This window comes from Microtus oregoni, unplaced genomic scaffold (assembly GCF_018167655.1).
Source record: "Microtus oregoni isolate MIOR12 unplaced genomic scaffold, Mior012 000012F_ref0000307, whole genome shotgun sequence".
In the NCBI taxonomy this organism is placed as follows: domain Eukaryota; kingdom Metazoa; phylum Chordata; class Mammalia; order Rodentia; family Cricetidae; genus Microtus; species Microtus oregoni.
The window spans coordinates 46,356,435-46,381,373 of NW_024543071.1; the positions used below are offsets into that span (position 1 = coordinate 46,356,435).

The following is a 24,939-nucleotide window of genomic DNA, read 5'->3' on the forward strand; positions in this document are numbered from 1 at the left end:
GACCTCTCATGGTCCCGGAGTAAAGTTAATAAAATGCAGCCACTTCTCATGTGGAACTAGTTTTCCTTTGGAAGATTCCTCTCCATTTTCCTAAGAAAGCTTCCAGACTTCCTCTTCAAAAGACAAATAAGAATTCAGATTTCATCAGAGGCATAGCTAGAACTGAGATAACTGACTCAGAGATGGTACAGATTTTATTATCCCTGCTACCTCAGACACAGGTGTGGAATCTAAAATAAACTCATAAAAAGGGGGGAGGCCGGGTAAGAGAAGTGAAGAGAAAAAGAAAAGAGAAGGAAAGAAGAAAAAGAACTCTTCTCTGTTGCGGTGCCGTCCACGAAAGGCACTCAGTTGCCCTCACCTGACCAGAGAGCGCACACTGTGAGGTGTCTGGTGCCCATAAGTTTCATCACTTTACAGCCATTCGATTCTGACCAGTCTTCCAGGAAGAAAAGAATCCCACCCTGTCCACATCTCCTGAGTGTGCCTGAGGTACCTGTGCACACGACAGAAGACCAGCTTTAAAACCCTCCTCTCTGGAGGCCCTGCTGCTCTGCCGTAGGGCTTGGGTTCAATTCCCAACCCCTACATGGCAGCACAGAACCCTTGCTGACTCTTGATCCACAGTCCACATCGCCAACTCAGCCTATTGTCCATGTTGCTCGTTGTGTCTTTAGCTCCTTCTCCTTCATGTAAAGAGAGAGAGAACAAGATTTAATTCTAATGCCAGGCATGCTGGTTCTTGCCTTCAATCTCAGTACTCAAAGGGCAGAGGCAACTGGATCTCTAATGAATTCCAGGCCAGCCTAGTCTACATAGTGAATTTGAGGCTCGCCAAGACTACATAGTGAGACCTTGTTTCAAAACACACACACAAAAGTAATTCAAGCAACATTATCTGTCAGCTATGTAGCTAATTGGTTTTGTTTTTAGATGGATTAATTTTATTTATATGAGTATTCTGACCACATGTATATGTGTAGCATGTTGTTGTGTTTGGTGCCTTTGGAGGTCAGGACATCAGATCCCCTGGAACTGGAGATAGTTATGTGTAGCACAAATAATAAAACCCCAGAGACAGATACTGGGATTCAAGTTGAAGATCAGAGTGCAAAGCTAGCCACACTAATAAGCCATGCAGGACCGGCAGTGGTGGCACACACCTTTAAACCCAGCAGCCACACTAGTTAGCTATAGAGGCCAGGCAGTGGTGGTGCATACCTTTAATACCAGTAGAATTAATAGGAGAGAGGAATATAAGGTGGGATGAAACAGGAACTCTCTCTCTTTCAATCTGAAGATTCCATAGAGGTAAGAGCTCTTTAGTGACTTGTCTGCTTTGCTTTTCTGATCTTCAGCTTGAACCCCAATACCTGTCTCTGGGTTTTTATTATTCATTCTATAGCTATGAGTCACCCTGTGGGTACTAGGAGTTGAACTCAGACTCTACAAGAGCAATAAGTGCAGCAGGCATGGTAGCCTTTGCTCTCAGCAATCAAGAGACAGAGAGGGAGGCAGATCTCTGTGAGTTCAAGGTCTACAGAGCTAGTTCCAGGACAGCCAGGGCTATTCAGAGAGAGACCTGTCTCAGGAAAAAAAAAAGTGTACTTAACCATCTCCCCAACCCCTCCAAGTCCTTTTGAGAGACATTTAAGAATATGAGTTTTGGGTTATTTTTTAATTATTAAATTAGTTGCTTTTCAACCACTGTGACAAAAATACCACAGCCAAGACAATTTAAAGAAGAAAGAGTTTATTTTAGTCTTATGGTCCCTGAGGAATAAGAGTTGAGAAGCAAGGCAGCCACCAGGCATCTTGGCTGGAACAGCCAAGAGCTCACATCTCAGGCCACAACCAGGAATCAGGCAGAGCAAACTGGGGATGGTGAGACTCCGAAGTTTACTTCTACTGATGTATTTCTCCAGCAAGGCCATGCCTCCTAAACCTCCCCCAAACACTGTCACCCCTGGGGACCAGGCAGCTAAAGGCCCAAGAATTTGGGAAGACATCTCATTCAAACCACCACAATTACTATTCTTTGGCAATTTCATACATGAATATAACATATCTTTATCATAGATGCACCCATTATTATCTCTTACCCCGTCCCACTAACCACTTCTTCACAGAACATTCTCTTCTTACTTGGATATCTCCTCCCCTCCCTCTCTCTTCTTCTCTCTCCCCCTCAATTCAATTAGTGTTGTTTGCATGAACATGGGTAGGGGGTTATTTATATACTGGTGCATGGGTAACCATTGGCTACACCCCTGAAGAAAATTACACGCCCTCTCTAGGTAGCTATTAACTGCCAAAGGGTTCTCAGGGAGGGGTGGGGGTCTCTCAAGCCCCTCCCCTATTGCTATGGTTTAAATGAGAATGGTCCCTATTCATATGCTTGAATACTTGGTTCCCAGTTAGTGGAACTCTTTGGGAAGGATTAGGAGATGTGGCCTTGGAGGAGCTGTGGTACTGGGGGTGGAATTTGAGGTTTCAAAAGATGTGCTCCTTTTTCAGTGTTCTCTCTCTCTCTCTCTCTCTCTCTCTCTCTCCCTCTCTCCCTCCCTCCTTCCTGCTTGAGGATCAAGATGTGAGTTCTCAACTGTTCCTGCCATCATGCCCTTGCTCCACCACCATGGACTCAAATTTAAGCCTTTCTTTTATACATTGCTTTGGTCGTGGTGTCTTGTGGCAGAAAGCAGTTAATGCACCCACTCATAATGGGACGTGGAAGGGGTAGAGAGGAGAAAGAAAACGCCACATTTGAAGTGAGCCATCGACAATTATGACTTCATTCACTGGCACAGTTTTGATGCTTGTCCTGCTCACCAACCTACCTCTGAGCTTTTGGCTCAGGTATGACTTCTCTTGATAAATTGTATATCAAAAGGAATACAAAACTATGCTGGGCAGTGGTGCTTGCCTTTAAACCCAACACTGGGGAGGCAGAAGCAGGCAGATCTCTGTGAGTTTGAGCCAGCTTGGTCTAAAGAGTGAGTTCCAGGACAAGCTCCAAAGCTACACAGAGAAACCCTGTGTCAAAAAAAAAAAATGTAAAAATAGATAACTCTCAAGGTTACAGTTTCTTTAGCAGGGGTAAATGATGCCTTTGATGTTAGTATCTACAGAGGTACAATTTATATACAATAAAATTTACCCTTTGATATGTAAATTCTAAAAGGTATATCATCAAAACATAGACTGGTCCCATCACTTCAACAACTTTCCCCATGCCATCTTTGCAGTGAACACTTTCTCCCTCACCACCCTCCTCACACACAGACCAGATGCTGGAAAACTTTACTAACAACTATGAAGACTAATGTGATCATTGCCGCAGCGGAGCAGACAGGGAAACTCTGAACCAAGTAAACACAGATAGGAGACTGTGGCCAAGGAGCAGAATTGAGGGAGAATATTCATGGGCACAGTTACTGGGAGGGGACATTAAAGGTCAGGGCATTCTGACTGCGATGACTGAGAGGAGTAAAATTGTCAGCGTTGCATAGTCTGGAGTCACCTAGTGGGCAAACCTCCGGGATGTCTGTGAAGGAGTTTCTAGATGCATGGAGAGAATCACCCTAACTGTGGACGTCAGCATTCCGTGAACTGGGATCCCAGAATGAATAAATGGAGAAAGAGTGCTAAGCACCAACAGTCATTGGAAATGGAGCCAACAGCTTGACACTCCTGCCACCCTGATGCCCCTACCATGACAGACCCTTGAACTGTGAACCAAGACAAACTTTTCCTTCCATAAACTACTTTCGTCAGGTGTTTGCTACAGCAACAAAACAAGTAACGAATGAAGTGACTTTACAGGATTGTTGCCAGCGGCAGGTCAGGATGCTCAGATATAAAATGTGGGCAACAAATGTTATGGCTAGTTTTCCCATGACTTGACCATTATCTCAGTGTTCTCAGGTTCCATAAAGATGCTGTCACCCACAGGCAAAAGGAAAAAGTCTAGAGAACACAGTGCCCACATTTCCAAGAGGAGAGATGGGTGATTTTGGTCAATTGGTGGGTTATTAATGTTTGTCATCATTTAGGGGATTGGTTACAAATTGTTACTGATCATGGTCATGGAGAAAGCTAGACAAGGGAGATTAGATTCAAGGGTCTCTTTCTGAAGGGAAAGAGGGGATAATGCATAGAAATGATGGGGTAAAAGAGCAGATTGCTGAGTTTGTTTTTGAACAAGCACTAGTGTCAAAAATTTTACATTGGTATGGATTTTTGTATACTGATACAAATTTAAGGTTATTTTTTGTTATACTATATATGTTTCCATTCTTGTTTAAGGTACTGTGCCTATCACAGCTCATTTAAAATGTGATGTAAAGTTTTAATCCTTGAGAAGGAGAGCAAGGAAAGAGATATCTCGATTGAGGAAACCATTGTGGGGCTAATAAAAATATGGCACTAGAGAAATTTCCAGAAATCCACAAAGATGACCCCAGCTAAGGCTCTAAACAATAGTGGAGAAGGTGCCTGAACTTGCCTTCTGCTGTAATCAGATTGATGACTTTAATTGTCATCATAGAAATTTCATTCAGCAGATACAGAGATCCACAGTTAAGCACTGGGCCAAGCTCCAAGAGTCCAGTCAAACAGAGGGATGAGTGATAATATGAGCAAAGAGATCAAGACCATGATGGGGACACCCACAGAAACACCTGACCTGAGCTAGTGGGAGCTCACTGACTCCAGACTGATAGCAGGAGAACCTGCATAGGACCAAACCAGACTCTCTGAATGTAGGGGACAGTTGTATGTATGGCTGGTACAGTCTGTGCGACCACTGGCAGTGGGACCAGGATTTATCCCTAGTGCTTGAACTGGCTTTTTGGAGCCCATTCCTTTTGGAGGGACACCATGCTCAGCCTAGATATAGTGGGAAGGGCCTAGGTAGTGCCTCAAAGTGATGTGTCAGACTTTGCTGACTCCCTGTGGGAAGCCTTACCCTCTCTTAGAAGTGGATAGGGTTGGGTGAGGAAAAGATGGGGAGAGTCAGAGGAGGGGAGGGAGAGGGAACTGGGATTGATATGTAAAATAAGGAAAAAATGTTTTAAGAAACAAATAAATAAAAACAGAAGAAAGTTGCAAAAAAAAGTTTTAATCCTTCAAAGCCATTTAGGATAATAAAGAAATACAGGTTAATAATCATCTATAACAATCAAACTTACAGTCACATTAGGTATCTTTTCAAAGTCAAACAGAGATATATTTTAGATAGGTTGTCTTCAAACACTTCAGAAACCTACAGAATATGGTATTTAAAATGTTTTAATAACATAAGACTTTTTTATGACAATGAGATACATCTGCTCCTGGCAGCACCACTCTGCTTCATAAAAGGATGATGGGCATCAAAGAACTTCCATATGGAGTTTGATTTCATTTGTGACAAGGTTAGCCACTGGACATAGAAACTGCCCTTGTCTCAACTACTGACAGAATGCTGTCTGAACTGGACAAGCAGGACACAAGACTACTGCTGAACTTTGCCAAGACAACATAGGACAGTCCTTCAAAATCTAGGCTCAGGAAAGATGTCAGAGGACATAGAGAGGAAATAGGAGGTGCAAGATAGAAAAGAGGTAAAAAGCACAAAGCAAAATTAGATTAATATAAATTGGTTAATTTAAGTTATAGAGCTAGTGGGACAAGCTGAAGCTGCAGGACAAGTTTTTATAACTAATAATAAGTCTTCATGCCATTGTTTGTGAGATGGTAGCTCAAAGAAAACTCCACCAACAGCCCATTCTCATTCAAACTACCACTTTATGCTCACCTTGAAGGGTCTAAGGGACAAGAGGGTCTTTTCAGACTCTTCAGTCTCTGAGGGCCCTGGCTACCCCTTAGGTTGTTGTTGAATCTTTGTTTTCCTTCACTTTCTTCTCTTTTCATGGAGTCCTCAAAGGGACAAGAGACTTAACATTTTTTATGTACACAAAGTAAAGTTTTTTTTAATATATAGATCATATTTTTGTGTACTATTTAACAACTTTTTGCCAGACCAATATCCAAGATTTTCCTAATGCCTGGTAGCTTCCAGTTTTACTGAAGGGTTGAAGAATAAGAAAATAAAAATGTAGATTCCAGAAATAGGAATGTAGAAATAAAGAAATAAAGTTGTAAGCCTAGGAGAATGAGAACAGACTGTCAGCAGCTTTATTAACAGCTTGAAGATTAACTATTAACAGTGGGTTATTTCGCTTTACAACCCATAGCTCTATTTACAAGGCCAAAGCATTTCTCTGCAAACTGAGGCTAGCCTACGGATATGAGCTGAGTCAACTTTTAGGAAATAGATACATGACCTCTGGGTTATGCATTATCCCTGCTATGTGAAACTGGCAGCATCAAAGGGGACAACACAGGGCTTCAGTAAACACCACCTGGAAGTACCAAGGAAGACAATAGATTAAATACAAACACTAGTTTAACTGAAAAACTCTGTTAATGGAGATTGTAAAGTAAAGCAATCTGTGTCTGAGTTTTACCTCAAGATTATAAAAATTCCTTTGTTCAGACCTAATCCTTGGTGCCCCTACTATAAAAAGGTGGGTTCAGAAACCGGCCTTGGCCACAGCCTTACAAATCCATCTTTGGCTGTGGTCTCAGCTAGCTGATAAGCTTTTCACGCCTCATGGAGATTTTTTATTTATTTATTTTTTTCTGGATTCTGGTTTCTGAAATAAAGTTTGCTTCTGGTTTATTAGAATTTGGTGGTCTGTCCCCATCTTTGCACAAACCCCCTGGACCCAACATTTTCATCTTTCTCTCTTGCTTTCTTGAAGTTTAAACATAGAAGTCTCTGGTAAGGAATTCTCACATGAATAAATTTGTGCTTTGTTGGAAAACCTTCAAAGACGAGATTCAAAAAGATTCTTTCTTTGTTTGATGAATACAATTGAATTACAAAGGAACTTGAATTAAAGTTACTTCATAAGAATATCAAACTTTTAAAATAACACTACTTAAAAGTATTTGCCTAAGAACACATTTGATTGAAGTACGTGAGTGAGGCCCGGAAACTGCTAGGCTGTTTCTTTGTCTGAACTTCAGTCAGGGTTGTCTAAGCCACTGCTCCCATAGACCTCGAGCCTTGACAACACAAACCAGAATGAGAGCTGGAAGGAAGGTGTGACCCAGCTTAGTGACCCGGGGATGGAAGTCAGGAAAACATTCAGGAGAAGTCAAAGCCACCTTGTCCTGAGTGGGTGATAGGAGACCTTTAAGAATAACATTGGGGGCTGGAGAGAGAGCTCTACCAGTTAAAGACTCTCACTGGCTGCTCTCCCAGAGGAACTAGGTTCAATTAATTCTCAGTGCCCACATGGCTGCTCACACCTGTCTGTAACTCCAGTGCCAGGGCTTCTAACACCCTCACACAGATACACATGTAGGCCAAATACCAACAAACTGTGGAGGCCCAAAAATGTGAGCCTATTGCCACCTTGCCTAATGGTCAGAGAGTTTGGAGGTTGCTCAAAATAGTTGACAAGGGTTGTTGTACATCCATCCACTCAGGATGTGGTTGCTTGGTTCTTTTGACATTAAGATGGCACATAAGGGAAGATCCACTCCACTCTGACAGATGGTCAGGATGTGCAAGCATACTTCTGCTCCTTCTTTTGTAATATGAGGTTACCTGGGGAGGGGCTGCCTCCAGGATGCTTGGTCTAGGGTGGCTTCACTGCGTAAACAACAGAATTCTAATGACTTGATGTCTCAAAGTGTTAAAGCGATTAACTGAGTTGTCCTTTGTATCAAGTTAAAGAAATCTTTTGTTACCTTCTTCCCCCTTTTGAATTGGGTATAAAAGCGCATGGAAAAATAAACAAGGGCATTTTCAGTATTCGCTGGAACCCCCCACCCCCGGCACTCTTATATGGTTTCTGTTTGATTATTTTCATGCACATCTTCACATTCTTTAGTCATATGTCTAAATCCCCGTGCCCTTACCCTGGTAGAGAATGATCCCCAACATACGGCAGCTCAACATGGCACAGTTACCAACAACAAACATAAAATAAAAATAAATTATGCATTTTAAAAAAGAGTGACAATGGGGGTGGAGGAAGCACTAAAGAGATGGATTAGTGGTGAGCCACTGCCAAAGGCAGTTCCCAGAACCCACATGGTGGCCCACAACTATCCGTAATTCCAGTTTCAGATGATCCAGTGACCTCTGCTGACCTCCACAGGCACCAGAAATGCATGTGATACGCATACATATCATAGACAGATGCCATCAAACATTCATACACATGAAATAAGCATAAATTAATTTTTTTTTTTTTGGTTTTGGCTTTGGTTTCTCAAGACAGGGCTTCTCTGTGTAATGATCCTGGTTGTCCTGGAACTTGCTTTGGGTCCAGGCTGACCTTGAACTCAAAATGATCCTTCTATCTCTGGCACCTAAGTGCTGGGATTAAAGGTGTATGCCACCGTGCCTGGTGCAATAAATTTTTTTTTTTTAATAATGACAGTGGGGGTGTAGAGATGGCTCAGCAGTTAAAAAAAATACTTACGCTCTATTATAAGGACTGGAATTCAGATTATAGCAGCCATAACTCCAACTCTAGTAGATCATACACTCTCTTCTGACCTTGTGGGAACGTGCACACACAAGTGCATGCACAACACACACACACACACACACACACACACGAAAAACTTAAAATGAAAATAAATCTTTTTTTAAAATGAAGTTGGAAAAGATCTTTTTAAAAAAAAAAAGAAGAGGAGGAGGACCAACTAACTTACTGATAATTATAGCACCAGGGACCTTAGCCTAGGTATTCACTTTTTTTGCTGGGACAAAATACTTGACAAACACAACTTAAGGAAGGAACAGTTTATTTTGGCTCACAGTTCAAGAGGATAGTCCATGTGGCAGGAAGGTTTGGTGGCAGGAGTTTGGGGAAAGCGGCCACATGGCATCTTCAGTGAGGGTGCCGAGAATCATGGGTACTTAGCTCACTTTCTCCTTTCATTCAGTTCAAGACCCCAGCCATGGAATGATGCCTCCCACATTTTGGGTGTGTCCTTTCCCTGAATTATCCTCCTCTAGAAATTCCCTTGTACAATTGTTTCCATGGTGATTCTAAATCCCAACAAGCTGCATCAATCATCACAGTCCATTCTATGCTATTGTGATGGAATACCTCAGCCTTGGGTAATTTATAGTGAACAGAAATGCATTGGGCTTATGACTGTGCAGGCTGTGATGTCCAAGATCCAGGAGTCCCACCCATCTGGTTACAGGGCTGACAGCATGATATGCTCAGTCGGAGCAAGGCATTGAACTTCTGCTTCAAACCGCTTCCTAATCAACTACTCCATCCATACAGGTCAGTTGCTCATGGCTTAAATATCCTCAGTAAGCTCCATAGTCCCAGGGCTTTTACATTGGCAACCAATTTTTCAACACACAGACTTTAGGGCCATATTCAAACTCCATCCAGGAAAAAAGAGGAAACAAAGCAAGGAACCTGGTGGCCATAGGGACCAAGTGTCAGAGTGCTTTCCGGGGTTGGGAGATGAAGGGCTGTGTGATGTCTACATTTTGAGAAGTTGCTCTGGTTGTTCATCAAGTAGGGCAAGACCAGTGATGGGGGCCCTGCTGGAGTCCCAGGACAAGGCATCAGAAGTCTTCAAGGATAGAGACGTAAATGCAATGAATCTGCTGCTTACAGAAGAGTTTCCAGCTCTGGCCATGGTCTGGGTGATGGGAATGAAGAGAAAGGGATCAGTGTTTTTGTATCCAAGCTATAGAATTTTTCAAGAAGGTAAAAGCAACAGTGGCTCATTTTGGACAGTTTATGCTATGATTAGAATTATGTCCACCCCAAAATCTTACATTGAAATCTCAGCCCCTGATCCCCAAATTATGAATTTGTTAGAAAAGAGGGTCTTTAGAAAGGTGTCCAAGTTACAATGTGGCCACTAGAATGGACTTTGATTGATTATAATTGGGACCCTTATTTAAAAAAAGGTAACAGAGGTACCAAGACACACTTAAGATATAGTGTTGACTGATATTGCCGTTGTTGAGTTATTGGGTAGGCAGCCATATGTTGAGATATCACAACTTTCCTACCATTTCTAGGAAATGCAATCTCACAGCAGACTTACTGTCTCTATTGCTCTTACCAGTTTTCTGTCTTCTTTTTTTTTTTTTTTTTTTGAAGTTCTTTGACCTTCAGGTGCAGGAGCTGTGTTGTAGATAAAGTCACTGTGACTGGACTCCCTCCATTAATCACTGCATTTTGACAAGTTGTGGTTTTCTGTGAAGGTCTTGGTTTGCTTTAGAGCCAAGCATCTTGGATGAGGGTTAGGAACTGAGCGTATCTGTGGCTGTAAGGATGAGTGTGGTTTAGGAAATGTGCAGTTGGGTCTGGTAAAGTGATAGCAGTGGACTCTCCTCTGAGATTCATGAGCTAGCTAGCCCCAGGTAGCAGGAATCTCTTGGGGTCTGTTCTGAGTCAGGGTTTCTACTGCTGTGAAGAGATACCACAACCATGGCAACTCTTAAAAGAAAACCATTCAGTTGGGTGACTTACAGCTTCAGAGGCTTAGTTTGTTATCATCGTGGTGGAACACGGTGGCATACAGGTAGACGTGGTGCTAAAGAAGGAGCTGAGAGTGGAGAAGGAGATACATCTTAATACACAGATAACAGGAAGTAGTCTGAGACAGTGAACATATGCTTGAGCATATGTAACATCTCAAAACCTGTCCCCACAGTGACACACTTCCACCAACAAGGCCATATCTACTCCAACAAAGTCATTAATGTACCACTCTCTATGAGATTATGGGGGCCAATTACATTCAAACAACTACGAGGTCCCACCCATCCCTAGACAAAAAACTACAGGCAACTAAAAACAGGCGAGAAAGGGAGAAATAATCACCCCCATTTGTTTATTCAATACCAAGTGGTCACCCCTGAAATGATATACATTTAAGCAACACTAAACACACTCAGCAGGTTGTATCTATATATTTATGTGGTAAATTTATCTGTGTGTGTGTGTGTGTGTGTTAACAATAACAGTTGCAGAAAAAGAAGCCATCAATTCCAGAGAGAATAAGAGGGCAAAGACGACATGGGAGAGGGTGGAGGAAGAAAACAGAAGGGGAAGTGATGTTATATTTTAACTAAATTTCCACAAAAAGGAAAGAAAGACAGGGTAAGGACCCAGAGAAAAGAGAGGTCAAAGAAATCAGCCCACCAAGCCAAGATGTTCAGCAGTTAGCAGCTCCCAAAAATGTCTATGAGGGAAAGTCCCAGTGCTGTCCTCAAATTGTGCCAAGTGTGCCTGCCAAAATACAACAATTTAAACCCCGTGCTGACTATGTGGAGACTGTCGCTTAACCAAATCCTCTTGTTTTGTCGACAAACAGGCACACAACAGGTAGGCAGAGACACTGTTATGAGCTCTGCCCAAGGCCCTAGTCCAAGGGACGTTGACCAGCCAAGGACTGAGGTAAGTGACTCTGAGCCTTCTTTATGGATCACAAACCTCGCCCCGCAACCCCCAGGTTCAGGGAACAGCTCAGAAGAGGGAGCAGGAAGAACCCAAGAATTGGGCTGCCTTCAGCACGTGACAGCGTCAGAGGCTGGCGACACCCTGCCTGCGCTGCACCACGACGACCCTCCCCACGCCAACCCCAGTCCCAGGCTAGGACAAACTTTGGGAACACATTTCCCAGAATTACCATTTGCCTTTGCACTATACTTCTGATAGTCCCTGCCGATACAGAAATGAAAGGGTTTTACAACGTCAAAGTCGTCGTTTAAAGGCTTTTAATTTTTCCTACTTGGAAAATGTTGCTCTGTTTTAAGATTATGCACTAAAAACTATGCTGTTCGCTGCTGATCAGCATGTAACAAAACACTGTTTAAATGTCTGGTCCACGTGGAATGTCTGCTACCAGGTGCACCATGAGAAGACGCACTTGTGCAGAACTGCAATTGGATACTTCTAGGAGATAACAAAAGAAACTTCCAACAATTAAAAATGAGAGGGAGAATTTTGAATTGCTTCCCTTGTGCCTGATGTTGACTTCTCAATAAGAACTTTTCTATCAGGACGTTCAGTTTGAAGCCAGCGGACCTGCAGTTAGTCGGCACTGATGGTAGCAACTTTTTAACATCTTTAGAGCAAGGATTGTAGGCGTGCTCCACCACGCAATGAAAGCAACTTTTTTTAAACTTTCTTTTTATTTATTCTTGGTGTTTTTCACATTATGCCTCTCGAACCCATTCGTTTCCCCGTTTCCTTGTATCTGCCCTCTGCCTTGGCAACCACCAACACCACCCCCGAAAAAAAAAAAAAGTTTTAAGAGGAAAAAAAAAAAGAAAGAAAAATCTCGTCGTGGAAGCTGTAGTGTGACACAGTGGGTCGGCCCGCGAGAGGACTGCAGGAACATTGCCTCAACACGCCAAGCGGCTGGGCGTATAGCACTGCAAGCAACATTAAAAGTGGCCCAAGGAGAGTCAGACACGCAGAACCCACTATTGGAGGGGCGGTGGGGGGGGGGGCGCTCAGGCGCAGTGGCACTGGAGAAGCTATCCAGCACTTGCAGTTCCCAGAAGAGAACACGAGGGGACAGTGTCACAGGCTCCGGGTGGTGGAGGAAACCTACTGGGAGCAGTATTCACGGAAGAGAATGAGATTAAAACCCCAACATTAATAAGAAAGCATAAAAAAAAAAAACAACACTGGTTCCACTGGGGCTCGAACCCAGGACCTTCTGCGTGTAAAGCAGACGTGATAACCGCTACACTATGGAACCACGTGCTGGCAAAGCCGTTCAGAGATTGGATAATGAAAATATTATACTTTAAATCAGCGTGGTTAAAAACTAAAAAATTGAAGCAACTCTTGAAGAAAAAAGTTTCAAACGGAACCCAGAGTTTTCAGCACGGGTAGAAAAAGGGGAAGCGTTAAGCAGGAGCCTCACAAACACCGTTCAGATGCGTCACAAGCAAAATTCAACAAGCCAAGCTGACTGAAAAAAAAATCGTTCCTGCGAAAAAAAATATCTCACATGACAAACCACATGGTTCCACTGGGGCTCGAACCCAGGACCTTCTGCGTGTAAAGCAGACGTGATAACCACTACACTATGGAACCGTGTGAATGAGCGGAGAGCCAGATAGACTAACTAGACAAAGAGACACTGGAAACGGAACTATGAATCACAATGTTTGTGTATCCCCAGCCGAGAAGCTTCAGGGCGCCGGATTTTCTAGCGCCGATGCTCTGCTCTCTCCCCGCCGCGCACCCTACTGTTGGAGGAGAGAGTGCCGCTCCGAGCCGCCGAGCCGGCTCTGATGTAGGCAGTACCGAGGTGTAGACACACCTGGCTCTGTGGCGCAATGGATAGCGCATTGGACTTCTAGACTAAATGAAGACATTCAAAGGTTGTGGGTTCGAGTCCCACCAGAGTCGCTTTTATTTTTAGTAAGGAAGAATAAAGCAGAGTTAGGAAGAACAAAATGAAACAGTATCTTTGATCTTTAAAATGTCCTGCCTGGCGGCCGCACCCATTAAAACAAAAGAATTTAGCGCAGTCGTTTCCTGTGTCCACTCACTGGGGATCGTCAGGAATCTTGCTGCTACTACTACCAAAGCGTTCTCTCGTATTACACCGCGCTCATTTCTTTATCTCCTCAGACTTTCACCTTCCACGGTCAATCACACTCCCAAAGTCTGAGGAGATAAAGAAATGAGCGCGGTGTGATCACAGTCACCAATCTCCACCCCTGGGGACTTTGTTTTTCAATGTAAAAAAATAACTTTAGGGCTTTTTAGAAATGTTTAAGGCTCGCAATATTGTCCCAGTTGCTTCCAAAGGAAACTCCATGCGTTCAGATACCAGAATGGCCGAGTGGTTAAGGCGTTGGACTTAAGATCCAATGGATTTATATCCGCGTGGGTTCGAACCCCACTTCTGGTAGATGTGATTTTAACTTTTTCGCCAACAACTACGACGTTGGAACTGAGACGTAGAACGAAAGCACAAATTGTCCCAGAAAAACAGTCACTTTATTCAACAGCCAACTCTCCAGACCCAGCTACACACCGGATTCTTTTCTAATGGCTAGATGCAGGGATCGAGAGAGTTTAAAAATAAAACTTATAAGTAAAATATTTTAAAAGGAAAAAATAAAAAGCAAGGTCTGACAGAAAAGGGAAACAGCAGAAAAATAAACAGGAGGTTTTGGTGTGTGGTGAGCACTGTAAGAGAGAAATAGAATTTCTTGTACGTTGAGTTTCCGAGGCCAATTCCGCCGCTTCCCCACTGAAGTCTTCCCTCGCTCCATTCACTCAAGGACAGCTCGGCAGTTAGTCACTCGGGTAGTTTCCGTCCTCAGGTCCTCAGAACAGAACCTAGCTGGAACGGAAGCCAGACCCGGGAAGGCTGCGGTGGGCACAGCGACAGGGTCTCCCCTAGCCTTTCCGGAGCTAACCAACCAGCCCTGCGGGATGTCTGCTAGCTCAGCCAGACTTTCGCAAACCGCAGGAGATTCGAGAGTTGGTGGGGAGAGTTTGGTGGGTTGCAGTTCCGGTTACTGTGTAGCAAGTCTGTGCTACACAGTAACCCTTGATGTCACCAAGAGAGTCACGTGGCCTCGGTGTTCTGGTCTGCGCTGGAGAGAACCGGAACCGATCTGCCCGCTCTGGTTCACTCTGCTTTACTCCCGCCTTCTTGAAGCAAGCTCTCCCAGCCAGACATGGAGGTCGGTCCAGAGGTTAGACGGCCACACGTCCGAGCCTCGGAATTCCGGGGAGGCTGACCCCCAACCATGCAGCGCCCCCCCCCCCCACAGGGTGCAAGGTGTTAGCCTTCTCAACTGATCTTAGGATCCCATACGTTTGTATGAGAGAACTACCAAATTCTATTGTGATTTATCCAATACGAGCAAAAGTCCCTCAAAGCGGGTCTGGGGGCTTCGAGTTGCGGTCAGTCCAACCCCACAATGCACCGACCGAGCCTGGGTCTTAGCAGACCCGAATTAGCAGAGATACTGGAACTCAGCATATGCTCAATAAATATCAAATACAAACCGAACCTCAAATCATGCATCCCTGCTGCTCCCACAAGGCACTCTAGGACGCCTCAGAAAACAAGACTGGAATTAGAAATGTCTCCACCAGCTCCGGAGACCAGACCAGAGGGTCCAAAACTCCCGGGAAGTGTTTTTCGGAGGCGCGCGCACGAGGATTTCTTAGTAATTTTAGTCTTCAAACTGTACACGTGATGAGAGAAAGGGAGAAAGACTTGATTTCATCACAAGCTTGCTCGCCGCAAAAGACTAAGGATTTTCAACTATTTACAAAGAATTTGGACTCTTGGCCTAATTTTGACTGTGGATATGCTAGAAAGAATATACCTGTCAAGAGCCCGGATAGCTCAGTCGGTAGAGCATCAGACTTTTAATCTGAGGGTCCAGGGTTCAAGTCCCTGTTCGGGCGGAACTTGTTTTAGATACTCATGTTCCAGTGTAGCTAAACAAGAGTCTAAAGGCAAGGACCTACCTGCTACTACTACCTACCTACAACTCTGAAGAATGGTTTAAGAAATTGAAATCAGACCTCATTTGCTTGGCTCTTGCTTGAAAAGATGACATTGTGGACAGTTTTTGTGTTCAAGATATCCATAAGTATATAACCAGAAACATCGCACATCTACCCTGCCATCACGAAGAATGAGTTCTGATACCTCTTAATGAAAGGCGAAGCTTGGAAAGCGAGGTACTAAAACTGCATTTCTGATGGAGAAACATAATGTATAGTCTCAAACTAGGAACACTTTCTTAGCCAGATTCCCAGTGCTCTCTGATGGGCCCTGACTTAGGACACTTGGCTGTGGAGGCAAATGCTTTCAAGACTGTCAAGTCTGTCCCTGAAACCTGCAGGCTTAGCAAAGAGACAATATGGGGTGGCGGTTGGGGGACAGACCAAGACGAACAACAGTTGGTACGGCAGACACATGTTCAAGCTATTTTCGGAGCCAAACCGCCATCTCCGTGAATTCAGCTTTACCTACTTGCGAAAGACTATCACAGCTGTTCTCCTAGAAGAGGGGCCCGGGGAGGGGTCGTGGCATCTACACCTGAGTTCCCAGTCACTCCTCCCCACCGGTCATATGCAATTTTAAGCGTAGCCTCAGAGAGGAACTAGAATATACAGCTGGAGGGGATTGGTGAAGGGGACTCCACATACCCAGCCATGGGGAAGCCATCATCCAGGTGGGATTCAAACTGGTGGCTTCTTTGGGGTCACCCACTCTCCTGCCCATAACCCCTCTCCATGATCTGTAAATAACCCTAATAAGCTCATGGGTTTCCCGGGATGAACTATGATGTAATCGATTTTTGTTTTGGCAATGGAAACTGAGAAGGGGAAGTAGACTTTGACAAGGCCGCTTCCCCAGGGCAAACCGTCCATTGACTTCCACCATAAAATAAAAGATCTTGAGCTGTCTATTACTGCCAGAACCTCATCTTCTAACGACTAAAAAGAAACCACAGTCTCTTTGCTTGTTTGTGTCTCACATTCCCAGAGATGATCTTTGTCTTCACAACACTAATACTGACTGTACTGGAATTGGGAAGAAACGCCAGACTCCAGAGACAGAAACACCAACAAAAAGATACTCTTGCTGAAACCCGGGATCGAACCAGGGACCTTTAGATCTTCAGTCTAACGCTCTCCCAACTGAGCTATTTCAGCGGAGGTATGAGGGCTTTTCACCCAGTCCAAGGGAAATTTAGAGGAAAAAAAACAAAAAATTTAGGTTGACCTTACCTCTAAGTTTTCAATCTTTACCTTCACTTTTAGAGGTGTATGGTTTCTAGTCTTTCGTTTTGCGAACAACGAGAAAATTAATTCCTACCAAGGCTTGTTCTGCCGCGTCCCCGGTTACCGTCTCATTTAGTTCACAAGGTTTCTCTAGTCCTAGTCAGGGTCCCAAAAAGATAGGGAGTACCTGGTGTGTAGGGCAAGGCCTGAAGTTCCCATTCAACTCTCACGTCTACCGGCAAGTCTACGCGATCATAACTCTTTTTTTTTTTTTTTTTTTTTTTGGTTTTTCGAGACAGGGTTTCTCTGTGGTTTTGGAGCCTGTCCTGGAACTAGCTTTTGTAGACCAGGCTGGTCTCGAACTCACAGAGATCCACCTGCCTCTGCCTCCCAAGTGCTGGGATTAAAGGCGTGCGCCACCACCGCCCGGCTGCGATAATAACTCTTAACGGAGTAACCAATTTGTCCTCAATCATCCAGATCCGCCCGAGTTCTGAAAGGTCAGGGTCGAGACAACTTCAGTGTTTAGTGTGTCGCCTTTTGGAGAAGGGCGCGTGCAAACCATAGCTGAAAGCAGACAGCAGAAGGGGTAAGAAGGAAGCGGTGCTCTGCACCAGCCCAGCCTGAAAATGATGGGAACAAAGAGCGAAGAGTTCCAATTGCCCAGCGTGGACTAGTTTGCACTTTCCAAGGGTGTCCCTGAGGCAAAGGAGTCTGGGTATTTGCTGCAGGCACCTGCTGTTTCTCTGGGTGCCTTCTCAGCCACGAGATCCACGTTCGGCGATGATGACTTTGTATAGCTTTTGTTGGATATTGCAACTTATACGTATGTGCAACTTACACAACTTCATACATATATGAACTGCGTTCTGATTACTGTAACCCCTTAGCCTGTCTAGCCTCCCTGGCAGCCCTACTATTAATTAGGCTCGTGCCCACATTCATGTCTGTTGTTTGTGTTTTGGTTGGGTTCCGGTTTTTGAGACCTACTGACTTTAACCAAGGCCATCTGTGTGATGTTTAAGAATCCTTCATAGTTTAGTGGGCACCTGGGTGGATACACAACTGAAGACCATGAATGCCCTTCCCTTCCCCAGAATCCACCCTGCTGGCCCCTCTTCTTTGAATGAGCGGCCACTGCTGTTCATTTAACACATAACCTCGCTGCTATGGGCCTATGATTTTAGGTTACTGTGTACATGTTTCTTTGAAACGATCCCTTACCCGTTTCAACATATGTTTTTATTATTATTATTATTTCATCACTAGATTAAAAGCTCTTAGTAATTACCACATACACCTGCTTGCCTTTAGACTCTGAGCCTGTGAGTGCATTCCAATCTCGTTTGATCCTTGCCTTTATACTCTAAGCCTTGAGTGCATTCCGATCTCGTTTGATCACGGGCTTATGAGATGGAAGCCGGGATAATTACTCCTTTACTTCTGAGACGGCTTCTTTTAGTGAGGAAGAGGAGGTCGTTGTGAGGTCGGTGTGGGCCCTGCTGGAAGCATCCCTGTGAGGAGGTGAAGACCTTGCCTCTCACTTAAGCTCCACCTCCATCTTTTTTTTAATTATTTTTTTTTTTATTGAGCTCTACATTTTTCTCTGCTCCCCTCCCTGCCTCTCCTCTCTCCCCTTCAACCCTTCCCCAAAGTCCCCATACTCCCAATACTCAGGAGATCTTGTCTTTTTCTACTTCCCATGTAGGTTAGATCTATATAAAATCTCTCTTAGGGTCCTCATTATTGTCTAAGTTCTCTGGGATTGTGATTTGTAGGCTGGTTTTCTTTGCTTTATGTTTAAAAACCACCTAGGAGTGAGTACATGAGATAATTGTCTTTCTGTGTCTGGGTTACCTCACTCAAAATAATGTTTTCTAGCTCCATCCATTTTTCTGCAAAATTCAAGCTGTCATTTTTTTCTGCTGTGTAATACTTCATTGTGTAACAGAGGAATCTAAAATGGCTGAAAGACACTTAAGGAAATGCTCAACATCCTTAGTCATCAGAGAAATGCAAATCAAAACAACTCTGAGATTCCATCTTACACCTGTAAGAATGACCAAGATCAAAAACACTGATGACATCTTATGCTGGAGAGGTTGTAGGGAAAAGGGACCACACCTTCTTTGCTGGTGGGAATGTAAGCTCGTACAGCCTTTTTCGATGTCAGTGTGGCGATTTGTCAGCAAATTAGGAAACAACCTTCCTCAAGACCCAGTAATACCACTTTTGGGTATATATCCAAAGGATGCCCAATCGTGCCACAAGGACATGTGCTCAACTATGTTCATAGCAGCTTTGTTTGTCATAGCCAGAACCTGGAAACAACCTAAAAGCCCCTCGACAGAAGAATGAATAAAAATGTGGTGCATTTCCACCTCCATCTTTGCACTTCCTAGCTCACCGGGACATTCTAGGCTTTTCGGGGGAGGCTTACTTAACTCCCCATCCAGAGAGGAGGAGGTCGACTTCATTCCGTGTACCACCTGAACCAAGGGAGACTCAATATTTGTTAAGCAAAGGATGGTTTCTCCTCCCAGGGAAAATTGCTTCACCTCGGGGAACTTGCACCCAAACTTTTTGTGTTTACCAGTCAATTTCTTAAAAATCCTGCAAGAATGTGAATGAGAGTGTATGAATTTATCGTAGGTGTGCGCTGGCTTTTCGGATCTGTCCCAGCCCAGAAATGCACTCTCCTTTACGATGACCCCTTTCTTCCACTAACAAACAACTCTACCTCGATTTCAACATCTCGCGGTAAGCATGGGCACACTTCGGGGCAGGGGACGTTTGAGCTGGTGTGAAGAGGAAAGCTGCTCTAGGTGGGGTTTCAGTTTCCAGAGATGCTTCTTTTCCTAAAAGCAGGCTGGGACGATGTAGGCAAACCCGAGACAGCCACCCGTGGGGCCGAGGGACAGTGTCTGTGTCTCCAAAACTTTCTTGTTCCTTCCCATGTAGCCACGAGGCTTGTGGTGTGCTCGCTAGGATTTTTGCATTTTTTTTTTTTTTTTAATGACATGATGTCTGATACCCTAAAATGAGTAATCCTAGTAATTTTTTAAAAGAAAACAGTAACGCCCGAACAGGGACTTGAACCCTGGACCCTCAGATTAAAAGTCTGATGCTCTACCGACTGAGCTATCCGGGCTCACGAGACGTCGTTCTGGCTCAGTATTTGAAGACTCTTACCGCTTCTCTGGAATGTACTCTTACATAAAATTATTTGACTCTTCTTTTGTGTTTAACACAATAGTCGGGCACAGATCACATTAGAGTGAGAGGAAAGCAAAATGGATTATAAAATGTAATGATGCAGTTGCTTACCATCTAAATACAGATTTCTTAAACACGCCCCCTTTCTTTTAGAGCCTTGTTCCTTTAGCCGTGAACCCCGAGTTCTGCAAAAGTATGTGGCGGGAACAAAAGCCGCCCGCTAACAATTGCCACACTACGTGTTTGTTCCCCTAAACCCAGAAAAAAACAGGCTGAAACCAATGGTTACTGCTGTCAGACTGCCCTTTCATCCAACACACGACTTTCAATTCCCCATCCCGAGTGCCCCAACTCAAAAAATACAACCACAAAACACAATAGCCGAAGAAAGCCGCCTTGGCTTGCCAGGAGTCGGAGTAAACCCTCCCAATCTAACCCCCGCCCCCGCCCAGGGCCAGCCTTGCGCACGCGCAACTCCAACCCTCGGTACTCTGCGCCCACCCCCATCTTCTCTGATACCACAATATTTTATTTTTATAGCAGACCCTGCCACAACCTTTCGGCCCTCTAGGCCTTTGCTGGTGGGTGCTCTTCCCTTGCACCTCCCTTTCGGTTCTTTCCTTATCCCCAAGCACCTGGAAAGGAGGAAGAATAATCCCTGTTTTGTGCGTTCTCAGATGACGTTCTTTGAACAAAAGGAAAAAGCAAGAAAAAAATAAGCAAGTGTCAGCCTGGTCTACAGAGCGAGTTCCAGGACAGGCTCCAAAGCCACAGAGAAACCCTGTCTCGAAAAACCAAAAAAAAAAAAAAAAAAAAAAAAAAATAAGCAAGTGTATAAACACGTGCATTTCAGAGACACGAGAGATATACAGACTCGGGATGGGTGATTCTTCAAGTGGCTCAAAGTTCCAGTTTGTATAGCACCTTCAACAAGAAAAAATAATAATGAAATATTTTCGGATGAGTGACAAGATAAAGGAAAAGGACCTTATGTCTCCAGAGCAACACATTGTGAGAAAGCAAATACATAGGAAATTAACAGTAGATAAAGGTAGTTAAGAAAGTCTGTTGTGTAGATTCCTCTGGTGCCATCTGCAAGCTGGTAAGAATTTAAAATCGTCTTTAGTTGACTAATCTTTGTCCTTCAAGATAGAGGGGAGGGGGGAAACCATTTGTGCACGGGTGTCCTGCTAACATGCGATTAAAGAAAAGGTAGAAAGTTTTCCATTGTATTGTCTTCTTAACTTTCTAGGACTCAAATTTTGCGCCAAAGTGGCAAGCTTGGGTATGGTGTGGTCTCCTCCCTAGCACACCCTGGAGTGCCATCTTCTCTGGGGTGCCCCCTGTACCCAGCTGGCAAAGCATCATCCGGTAGAGTGGGTGGATAAAGGCATCTGAACTATGCCTTGCAGTTGAGTGAGGTGACTCAGCTGTCCTCTCTACCCTTCTTGCTTGGGTCCCAAGGGCTTCTCCCAGGTGTCCTCCCTCCCGCGGGGGCAGGGGAGGCACGACTGAAATTTGGACAGGGCAAAAGTATATGCTTCCCATTTTTACTAAAGAGCCCAGCCTCCCCCTTACCTGTGTATAAAAGATGCTGAAGCAAGCTGTCAGGTTGCTCCGGAGAAACAAAACTGAGTGGCTACAGTTAGAGACAGAGATGAAAATAAAAGAGAGAGATATTTTTTAGAACGTAATACAAGTACTTGTGGGAGCTTTAAGTTCAAAACCTGTCGGGGCCCAAACTTCCTCAGTCGCCCTAACTCCTGGTGCTGACAGACCTGGGCTCTGCTGGGCAGGGAGGCGTCTTTTGCAGGGGACAGCGGTCAATGGCGAGATGTGCAACTGGTCACAGAGCTGAGAATAAGAGACTGCGACTGCTCAGCTAAACAGGACGTCTACATCAACCCCACCATCACAAACGCTTAGGGAACCTTGCAAAACAGGAGTCAGAAAGAATGTTAGCGCCACAGGACGAGGAGGCGGGGTTTGGCTGTCTTTAAACCTGACCTGGCTATCAGATTCAGGAATACGCTGCAGCTGTGGCTACCTACTCAAGGCCTGCACAAAATCAAGCCAGCCCAAATCCCTTCACAGATAGATAGATGATCTCCAGGCCCCACACCGTACTGGAGTTATTGGCGGTGGATAGTTGCTGGAGGAGAGAGAAGCGAACTTCACTGAGAATGTGACCACTGGGAGGTTTCCCACACCCATCCACGTAACCCACCAGACTAAGGGGAAAAGAAAAAGACACAAAGAAAAAAAGAAAGAAGTGAGAAGTTGGGATGGGTACGCTGGAGGGCTATGAATGGAGTTGGAAGGAATAAGCGGGGATAGATACGATTATATTTCATGCATGTATATATTCTATTCCCAAAAATTAAAAAAAAAAAAATGCTGGGCAGTGGTGGCGCACTTGGGAGGCAGAGGCAGGCGGATCTCTGTGAGTTCGAGGCCAGCCTGGTCTACAAGCGCTACTTCCAGGGCAGGCTCCAAAGCTACAGAGTAAACCCTGACTAGAAAAATCAAAAAATGAAAAAGAAAAAGAAAATCTATAGGGCAGGGTGACAGACTTAGTATCTGTGAGAGCTTTGATGTGATGAAGCAGTCTCGACTCCAAATGAACACAATGGGCAGCCAGCCAGAGATTCAGGCAGGCAGGGATCTTTCTCATTAGAAGTTCACTTTTGCTCTTAAGGGTTTCAAATGACTGCACGGAGCAAACTACAATATGGAGACTAGTTGGCCTTGCTCAAAGTCTGCTGATTTGCATATTACTTACAGCATTCTTTTTAAATTACATTTATTTATGTATGGGGGGTGGGCAAACCCACATCCCACAGTGCTTGTGGGAAAGCCAGAGAACTATTTTCAGGGATCAGTTTTGTCCTCCCATCAAGGGGATCCTGGGGAATGAATTCAGATCCTGAGGTTTGACCACAAGCACCTTTACCTGCACACGCATGCACGCACGCACACACACAAGCACCTTTACCTGCACACGCACACACACGCACACAAGCACCTTTACCTGCACACGCACACACACGCACACAAGCACCTTTACCTGCACACGCATGCACGCACGCACGCACACACGCACTCACACCACAATAACATCGTCTAGATTGGTGTTTAACCAAATAAACCAATAACACAGCACTGTTTTCCAATTCGGCACCTAAAACTACTCATAGCCCACATGACACCCATCCTTCCAAGCTTGAACTGCGCAGTTTATTAGATGATCATTTTGGTTTGTTCTAGTGTTTGGTCATTCCTGGAGTTTCAAGTCTCTGACCAAAGCACACCCTTCCTCTCAAGAATCTACTGACGTGCTGGATGAAGCCCCGCATCATCTAGCCTCTTGGCGATTAACAAAAGAGCAAGAGTCGGTGTGCAGAAAGTTGCTGGTTTTGCTGTTGTCGTTGTTGGTTTTACCATAGTGTATCTCCTTAGAATGTGAGGCTTGGATCTCAGTGGTGTCCACGCCTGGCTCAGCCTGGCACCTGTCCACATAGAAAACTCTATTGACTCCTCTGAGCTTTGCTCTATTGCCTTCTCCAGCGGCTGACTCATGGGTTTGGTATTAAAATCCATTCCAAAGCCTTCAGAAACTCTTGTTTCCCACCACAGTTCAGAACTGTGCCAGCCTCTAGAGGCCTGGGCAGGTATGGAGTCTGTGGAGAGGGAAATGAAGCGGGGGTGGGGGTGGCTTTGTGACCCAATCAGGTCAAAGATGCAGATATACTTGTAAAAGCTGTGACACTAGTGAGGCTCAGCTAGTTCTTTCTTCCTCTTAAACTCAGTTCATCTTGAGTGCTTGAGGTCTGGGTACAAGGTGAAGTCGGAGGGCGGGAAGCTGTATAATAGAGGTTTTCAATGTAGCAGAAGAAAATATAGTGCATTCAGTTACACAGGAACTCCACGGAAACGACGACATTTGTATTTTCCGTGCAAAATTTGGGACAACGATTATTCTAAAGGGTTATGTCTCTGAAATTCACATTTATTTAGGTGTGCTGTATTTGGCCTGATAACGCTAGTGTGACCTGAACCGGAAAAGGATCCTTTCATTCCCCCGTACTCGATCCACCATCTGTCTGCGCGTTTTGGTTATTGTTATCCCAGCTGGACAAACGCCGTGTGCCACACTCTTCCGAGAAGAGACTTAGTTGAGTAAAAGTCAGGGCACACTAACTCTACACTATACAAAAACGAACACAGGAAGAGACAGCTCAGTTAACTACATACATAGATCTGCTAAACGTGAGTCATAGTCTAGGTGAAGCCTTATAAAATCACTGCCGAAACCCGGGATCGAACCAGGGACCTTTAGATCTTCAGTCTAACGCTCTCCCAACTGAGCTATTTCGGCCAGGGCTGAGAGAGCCTTTTAACCTGTATAACTATGAGAAAATACTGCTTCATAGTCAAAGCAGGTAAGTTCAGCTAAAGGCTGGGTATTCACAAGCCTCATAAAGGCGATGACGCAAAGACTACCTGGGAAGGATTACGTCTAACGCTCTCCCAACTGAGCTATTTCGGCCAGGGCTGAGAGAGCCTTTTAACCTGTATAACTATGAGAAAATACTGCTTCATAGTCAAAGCAGGTAAGTTCAGCTAAAGGCTGGGTATTCACAAGCCTCATAAAGGCGATGACGCAAAGACTACCTGGGAAGGATTACAGCTCAAGTGAGTTGGTTTTTTTTTTTTTTTTTTTTTTAAATTATCCTGCAATTTGCTTCTCTGTATTAAAAATACTAGTGATTGTTCTTGTTTTGAGACAGGATTTTACTGTGGAGCCCTGGCTGGCCTCAAGCTCACTCTTGGTACCAGGCTCACCTCGAACTCAGAGATCCGCCTGCTTAAGGATTTTTTTTTAGTT

At 44.5% G+C, this 24,939-nt stretch overlaps 8 non-coding genes across 8 annotated transcripts; 3 read left to right on the plus strand and 5 right to left on the minus strand.

Annotated features, from left to right (window-relative positions):
• Positions 1–12,746: 12,746 nt before the first annotated feature.
• Trnav-uac lies at positions 12,747–12,819 on the minus strand. The gene has a single exon. It is a non-coding gene; the product is annotated as a tRNA-Val (tRNA).
• A 268-nt stretch (positions 12,820–13,087) lies between these two features.
• Positions 13,088–13,160, minus strand: Trnav-uac. Its single transcript has one exon. It is a non-coding gene; the product is annotated as a tRNA-Val (tRNA).
• A 231-nt stretch (positions 13,161–13,391) lies between these two features.
• Trnar-ucu lies at positions 13,392–13,478 on the plus strand. Its single transcript is given in 2 exon segments — positions 13,392–13,428; positions 13,443–13,478. It is a non-coding gene; the product is annotated as a tRNA-Arg (tRNA).
• Positions 13,479–13,903: 425 nt separating this feature from the next.
• On the plus strand, positions 13,904–13,986 carry Trnal-uaa. The gene has a single exon. It is a non-coding gene; the product is annotated as a tRNA-Leu (tRNA).
• A 1,447-nt stretch (positions 13,987–15,433) lies between these two features.
• Trnak-uuu lies at positions 15,434–15,506 on the plus strand. Its single transcript has one exon. It is a non-coding gene; the product is annotated as a tRNA-Lys (tRNA).
• A 1,187-nt stretch (positions 15,507–16,693) lies between these two features.
• Trnaf-gaa lies at positions 16,694–16,766 on the minus strand. The gene has a single exon. It is a non-coding gene; the product is annotated as a tRNA-Phe (tRNA).
• Positions 16,767–19,913: 3,147 nt separating this feature from the next.
• Positions 19,914–19,986, minus strand: Trnak-uuu. The gene has a single exon. It is a non-coding gene; the product is annotated as a tRNA-Lys (tRNA).
• Positions 19,987–24,356: 4,370 nt separating this feature from the next.
• Positions 24,357–24,429, minus strand: Trnaf-gaa. The gene has a single exon. It is a non-coding gene; the product is annotated as a tRNA-Phe (tRNA).
• Positions 24,430–24,939: the final 510 nt, after the last annotated feature.